Below are 7,902 nucleotides of genomic sequence, written 5' to 3' on the forward strand. Positions count from 1 at the left end.
TTTCAGTTAAAAATGCTATTAGATTTTGATAGAAATTGCATTCAATCTGTAGATTGCTTTGGGTAGTATGACCATTTTAACACTACTAAGTTTTCTAATATACGAGCACAAGATGTCTTTCCATTTATTTGTGCCTTTTAATATTTCTTTTAGCAAAGTTTTATAATTTTCAGTGTATAACAATTTCATCTTATTGGTTGAGTTTATTTCCTAAGTGTTTTATTCTTTTTGGTTCCTTTATAAATGGGCTTGTTTTCTTAATCTCCGTTGTGGATTGCTCCTGGTTAGTGTATAGAAATGTAACTGATTTTTGTGTGTTTTGTATCCTGACTTGGCTATGTTTATTGAATTTATTGATTAGTCCTATCAGATTTTTGTGTGTGGAATCTTTAGGGTTTTCTATATATGAGATCATGTCATCTTCTAAAGCAGATTATTTTACTTCTTCCTTTCTGATTTGCGTGCCTTTTTTTTTTTTTTTTTTCCTACCTAATTGCTCTGGATAGGAACCTCCAGTACTATGCTGAATTGAAGTGGCAAAAGTAGGCATCCTTACCTTCTTCCTGATCTTAGAGCAGAGGCTTTCAGGTTTTTACCACTGAATGTGATGTTAGCTGTGAACATTTCATATACAACCTTTATTACATTGAGGTAATTTCCTTCTATTCCTAGTTTGGTGACTGTTTTTGTGTCATGAAAAGTTGTCAAATGCTTTTTCTCCTCTGTTGATATGATGTAATTTTTATTCTTTCTTCTGTTAATGTGGTGTATAATATGAATTGATTTCTATATATATGTTAAACCATCTTGGCATCCCAGAAATAAATCCCACTTCATTGTGCTATATGATTCTTTTAATGTGTTGTTAAATTTGGTTTGCTAGTATTTTGTAGAGGATTTTTGCAAATACATTTATCAGGGATATTAGCCTGCAATTTTCTTTTCTTATAGAGTCTTTTTCTATCTTTTAATATGAAGTTAATACTGGCTTCATAAAATAAATTTGGAAATGTTATTTTCTCTCCACATTTTTGGAAGAGTTTGAGAAGGACTGGCATTAACTCTACTTTAAATGTTTGATAGAATTCATCAGTGAAGCTATCAGGTCCTGGCCTTTTCACTGGATGTTTTCAATTACTGATTCAATCTCCTTACTCATTATTGGTCTGCTCAGATTTTATATTTCTTCACAATTCAGTCTGGGTGGGTTGTATGTTTCTAGGAATTGATCCATTTCTTCCAGGTTATCCCATTTTTTTCGTGTATAATTGTTGATAGTAATTTCTTATAATTCTTTTAATTTCTGTGGTGTCAGTTGTAATGTCTCCTCTTTCATTTCTGATTTGGAGTGTTATTTATTTTCTTCTTAGTTAATATAGCTAAAGATTTTTATTTTGTTGATCTCTTAAAAAACAAGTCTTCATTTTGTTGCTTTTTCTATTCTATATTTTATTTATTTCTGCTATAATCTTAATTATTTCTTTCCTTATCTTAATTTAGGGATTAGTTTGTTCTTTTTTTCTGTGTCCTTGAGGTGTGCAGTTAGTTTGTTTATTGAAGACCTTCCTTCCTTTTAAATGTAGGTGTTCATTGTAGACAATATTTATGGCTCCTTCAAATTCACACATTGACGCCTAATCCCCAATGTGATTGTATTTGAAGGTGGGAACTTTGGGAGATAATTAGGTTATGAAGGTGGAACTCATATGGATGGGATTAGTGCCCTTATAGAAAAGGACCTAGAGATTGGAAGGACCCAGAGATCCTTCCACTATGTGGGGTTGCAGCAAAAAGACAGCTGTCTATGAACCGGGAGGCAGCCGACTGTCACCAGAATCTGCCTATGACTTGATCTTGGACAGTCCAACCTTCAAAACTGTAGGTAGTAAGTTTCTGTTATTTATAAGCCACCCAGTTAATGGCATTTTATTGCAGCAGCCCAAACAGATGAAGAAAGTGTTTATTGCTGTAAACTTTCCTCTTAACACTACTTTTGCTGTATTGTATATGTTTTGGTATGTTTTGTTTTCATTTTCATTTGTCTCAAAATATTTTCTAATTTCCCTTTTGATTTCTTCTTTGGCTTACTAATTGTTCAAGAATATGTTATTTAATTTCCACATATCTCCAAATTTTCTAGTTTTCCTCCTGCCATTAATTTCTAGTTTAATTCCATTGTGATCAGAAAATATACTTGGTATAATTTCAGTCTTCTTAAATTCATTAAGACTTGTTTTATGACCTAACATGTGATCTCTCCTGGAGAATATTCCGTGTGCACTTAAGAATGTTTATTAAGTGTTCTGTATATGCCTATTAGGTCTGCAAACATATTTTCGTAGGCTTATGTGTTACTGTTTAGCATCTATATGTTTTCATTTGTAGGACTCTCTAACATTTCTTGTAAGGCAGGTCTAGTGATGACAGATGCCTTCAGATTTTATGTACTGGGAATATCTTTATTTCTCCCTTATTTTTGAAGGATAGCTTTGCCAGATAGAATACTTTTGTTTAGCAGTTTATTCTTTTGGAACTTTGAATATATCATTCCACTCCCTACCATTCTGTAAAGTTTTGCTGAGAAAACTTCCGATAATTTCGTGGTATATTTGTATATGAGTACTCACTTTTTTCTTGCTGCTTTCAAAATTCAGTCTTTATCTTTGACTTTTGACAGTTTGACTAATGTGTTTTGAGTGAATGTCTTTGGTTTCATCCTAGGTCAATATCTGTTGGGGTTCTTGAAACTGGATGCCCATTTCTTTCCCCAGATTTAGACAGTTCTTGGCCATTATTTCTTTAAAGAAGTTCTCTACACTTTTTTCTCTCTCTTCTCCCTCTGAGACTCCCATATTGCACACATTGGTCCACTTGATGGTGTCACATAAATCCCTTAGGTTTCCTTTATCCCTTTTCATTATTTCTTTTTGTTTTTCTGTCGTATAATTTCCAATTACCTATCTTTGAGATTACTTCTTCTTTTTTGTTTTGCTTGGTCAAGTCAGCCATTGAAACCCTCTAGTGAATTTTTTGGTTTAGTTATTGCATTCTTTATTTCCAAAATTTTTGTTTGTTTTTAAAAATATTTTCTATCTCATTGATATTCTCATTTGTTCATAAATAATGTTCTTGAGCTCATAGAGCATTTTTATAAGGTAATTTCAAATTCTTTTTCAGGTATCTTATGTACCTACGGTTTTTTACGATGTTTCTGGGGACTTATTTTGTGCCAATCTTTGGGCCATGTTTTCCTTTTCCTTAATATATCTCATAACTTTTTGTGGGATTTGCACATTTGAAAATACTGCCATCTCTCCCAGTTTTGATGTATATGTTTTGTGTAGGAGAAGACCTTCACTGATCATCTTGGCTACAGTTTCTGAGGGCCTTTGGATCTTTTGTTGGGGGTGGGGTTGGGGCTGTGTGATTTCTCTGGGCCTTTGCACGCAATTTCTCAGAGAGGCTTGCCAGTTTCTTTTTCAGGGGTTCATAATCTTCTGCTTCCTCTGTTACTGTGGTACTGCAAGTTCTGTGGTTGTAAAGTAACAAACAAAGGACAAACTCCTTTGGTCTCAGCAGCCACCAGGCATCCAAACTATGTGGTTCCATGAGGATTTTGAGTGAAGTGAAACAAACCATTCCCTTGGGAAGTCCTCCAAAAAACTGGAATGTTGCATGCATGCTTCTTTTCTCTTTCCCTGAAGAGGGAGAAGTCACAAGCAGGGATTATTTCCCAGCACTAAGCTATGCCAGCTAGTGGGAGAGGCTGACATGGATAAAGTGAAATTGCTCTTATTACCCATTTCAGTGTGGCTCTCTTCATCTTTGTGCTCTGCTGGGGCACTGTGACTTCTTAACTGAAGTTAACTGGAATTCTCATTAATGTATTTTAGTCTGTGTATTATTGTTTTATTAGTATCTCTGTGGAGGAACAAAGGCTGGGACTTTCTATTCCACCATCTTGCTGATGTCACTTTTCTTGAATTCAGTTTTGACTTTTTTCCATTACAATATAGTATTTCCATAGCATTTTATGTCACTGTCCCTGCTTTGTGAATGTCCCCAAAACATATACTTGGCCTGCCTGTTGAAAAACCTAGTTCTGGGAGCCAGAAAAAATCCAGGAAGAGTCAAGACATAGAATGGAAAGGCAGCTGAGGCATGGGAATAGAAGGAGAGTGGACAAAGTAGTAAAGCATTTCCTCTCTGAAATGTGCCTACTTGGCAATTACGATAAGAGTAGCCTATGTAGTTTTTCTTTCAGGGATGAAAAGAAGCTAACCTCCCTTTTCTCTTTAATTCTTCAAATTATTTTCTATTCTTGTTCTTGTTACATAACTTCACAACTCAGCTCTGAAGTTGACCCAAAAGTAGCAGTTGTCAGTCCACTAACGGATTGTGATAGTCCTTTGGGCTAATTTGGCTGAAGATGGCATCCCCTTCCACCTTCTCTGAGGTGGAGTAAAAAGAAGTGGGGAGATGTGAACCAGGAATGATCACTGTCTACTTTACCATCCTGCCACAGAAATGGCTGAGGGTGGCTCACTTTTCTCACCGTGTTGGATGGACTTTGCTTGTTTTAATAAACAAAACATGCCCCATTTTCTAAAAATAAGATGGAATAGTGAGAATGTTTATAGTAACAATTTACATCTGTGAGATATTGTTATACAAATTAGCTCATTTGCAACTCAAAGGAGTTCTCTGAGGTAAGTCTAGTTATTGTGGGCACCATCTTCATTTCATAAATTTGAAATCTGGGGTCCATAAAGGCTAAGTAAATTGCCCAAGGTTATACAACCAGAAAATTGCAGAATGGACCCAAACTCAAGCATTCTGATATTTTCAACTATACCCCTCCATGGGCCCACTAATATGCCCATGTTTGAGAAACAGAAGGAGCTTCAAAGGTAGAACTGCTCATCTTTCTTGGAACTATCAGACAAAACACAGATTATCTGCCACCGTGGGAGGGCAAGACACTGAAGCCCGGCAAAGATGAACTGGGGAGATATGTGCAGTGAACTTGGGAGAGGAGCCAGAATGACTTTGGTGGAAATTGAAAAGAAGTTAATAATGAGAAGAATTTGTAATTTTCTTTTAGATTATTATATCCAGGTAACAAGGATGGCAGCTTGTTCAGACAAGCCATTCTGAGAGGTTGGCTTGTAGTCCAGATCTTATAGAATGCTGGCCACTCATTTATATCTAACATGATTAGGCTCAAAGACCTTCCTGCAGAGAGGAAACTACAAATGACAGCTGATACCCAGAACCTTAGACACTATTCTAAACAGTTTACAAATATTAGCTCTTTGAATCATCATGACATCTCTCTGAGGTAGGTATTATTATTGTTGTTGTTGTTTTCAGATGAAGAAACTGATGCAAAAAGAGGTTAAGATTTATAGAGATATAAGATTTCTCTTTCTCATGCAAAAATTCTCTAGAACTTTGCTTAAATCTTTCAGGTAGCACATGCATTGAAGTACATGTTTCTACACAGCCACCATTGTTATTGGCAGCTTACTGTGTAGAAGGTTGTATGCTAAATACTTTATACAAAAATCCCATGAGGGTTATACATTTTTTGACAGCTTGAAACCTGAGGATTAGGGAAGCTAAGTAGATGACAGAGGGTCATGTTGTACATAAGTGGCTGAGCTCAGACTAGAACCCAGGGCTATTGGTTTCTAAAATCCATGCTCAATTACAGCAGTATATGTTCCTTAATCCCTAGATGGGTTAAAATGACTAAGAGTTGTTCTACTGACCCAGGAGCATATCTTTCATCCTACGGGCCGTAAATGGAATTCAGTTGCTTCTGAAGGAGGCTAGGTAATCTCCTAGTTTCTTCTCTCATAGCAGAAGTTTCAGCAGTTACAGAAAAGGGGAGTTGTGGCTTTGAGAAGGCAAGCACTATGATTTTCAATGAACATAAATTCAAGTCATCAATAATTAATGGTCACTGATGATAAAATTTTGTCCTATTACATGTTTTAGCATTATGAGAAAAGGATTGTGCTGTACCTGCCCTCAAGAAACTTGCCATCTTATTACATTGAGAAGTATTTACATATTTGATAGTACATATTAAGCACAGAAATTAATACAAGCCAGCTTTGACCACCTAACATTTTAACATTCTCAGTACCAGAAATTTGTGGATCAGAAAAGATCAAGAAGCCTGAGTTTTCCCTTTTTGGGCAGTCTCCATCACCTTCCACATCTCTCTATTCCCTCACCCATGTGAGACTTGTTAGTCTTCAGCATTGAGACCATAGTCCCTTGAGCCCTCCCTGTTCTCCTACTCCATCACCTCTCTTTTGGATCCACTTCCCTTCCTTTCTGGCCAAAACCCTGTGGCCATCTATGCCTTCTTTTTCTAGTAGAATTCCTTGCTCCCTACCCCTTTTCACTACCAATAATGTCCACCTGTCCTCCTTGACAGCTTCCAATCTGAGTATCCTCTATTGCCTGCTTTCTTATCTTTCTTATCTCCCATGTCTAGAAAAAGTTATGAAAGCAGTGGTAATGTGGTCCACGAAATATTGGTGGTCTACATTGCCACAGCTGGTCTCTGGCTCCATAGATTTATTGTCAACTACCTGCTGGATTCTCCATAGTGACTGAACCAACCCTTCTTCAGGCTTCCAGACTTGTCTTTCTAGTCCCTGTATTCTGAGCAGATTAAGACCCATCACTTTTACTACTCAAGTCTATGAAATTCAACAGCTCTCAACCTACCCCTTGCAAACCACAGAATAATTCAATATTTGCACTCGTCATCCTGGTTTCATTCCTAAGCCTGAAGAAGAAATAACTTCATTCTTGCAGAATTTAAACTCTCAAAAATAAGGAAGTTTCAATGGCTAGTATGATGTATGTTTTTATGGGAGGTAGCTCTACTATATGTTATTTCTTTCTCTTTTTGCAGCCTCTTCTGGTTCTCCTCCTTCAGACTAAAATATACTTAGTCCTCCTTTTCCTTGACACAAAACAAACAAAAAACTCTATATGTCTCCTGTCCTCTAACCCTCCAACTGGCTCTTTGTTAAGAGCCAGACTCTTAACAAAAAAGACAAAACACATTTCCTTACCAATTTCTAACTCCTCAATCTACTGCATTTGGCTTCTAGTCCTGTTATTCTGTAGAAACTCTGCTCAGTGGATTCCCACTGTTAACATTTTTAGCCTTGTCTCATTCTTCATCCTGCTTGACCACTGATGGATGTTTCTTCAGAAAGCAAACCTCTTGGACAGCAGATTCTTCTGAGTCAGCTTGTCACTTAGGGTCCATGCTCTGGCCCCACGCTGACTTTCCAGCTACTCCTACAAATGTTCTTTTATTTCCACCTTTTCACCCCATGCACTGGACTTTAAGTGGACCCAGTACTTGCCTACTTCTGCTCCCTTCTACAACTGAACCTTCAATTTGGAATTTACTTCTTCCTACTTTATCTCCATCTGTCGAAATCGTATCCATCCTTTAGTGCCCAAGTCAAACATCACCTGTTCCAGATAGCTGTTCATGATTTTCCCAGTTAGATTTCCTTGATCTTCTTCTACTCTCCCTCCAGTAGCATTGTGTTCATATCTCTGTTGTGAGCCTTTGTACATTCTGCCTTTAGCTATTTTTCTTTCCCTCCAAGGTAATAACTTGGAGTACTCAGGCTCACAGAAGTGTCATTGGTGAGAAAAGCCCCTAGAATATAGCAGGTGCTCAATAAAATCTTGATGCATAAATTGTCAATGGTCAGAAAAGAAGAAATAAGCACTGGCAGACACAGTCAGGTCAGTCTCATAGAGGAGATGCCCTGAAGCATTATGTAGTCTTTCGGTGTGACAGAAATTTTGGTTGACCTTATTTCACCCTGGTTGCAAGTAACTCATAAAATCTAC

This window comes from Papio anubis, chromosome 7 (genome assembly GCF_008728515.1).
Source record: "Papio anubis isolate 15944 chromosome 7, Panubis1.0, whole genome shotgun sequence".
Classification (NCBI taxonomy): Eukaryota; Metazoa; Chordata; class Mammalia; order Primates; family Cercopithecidae; genus Papio; species Papio anubis.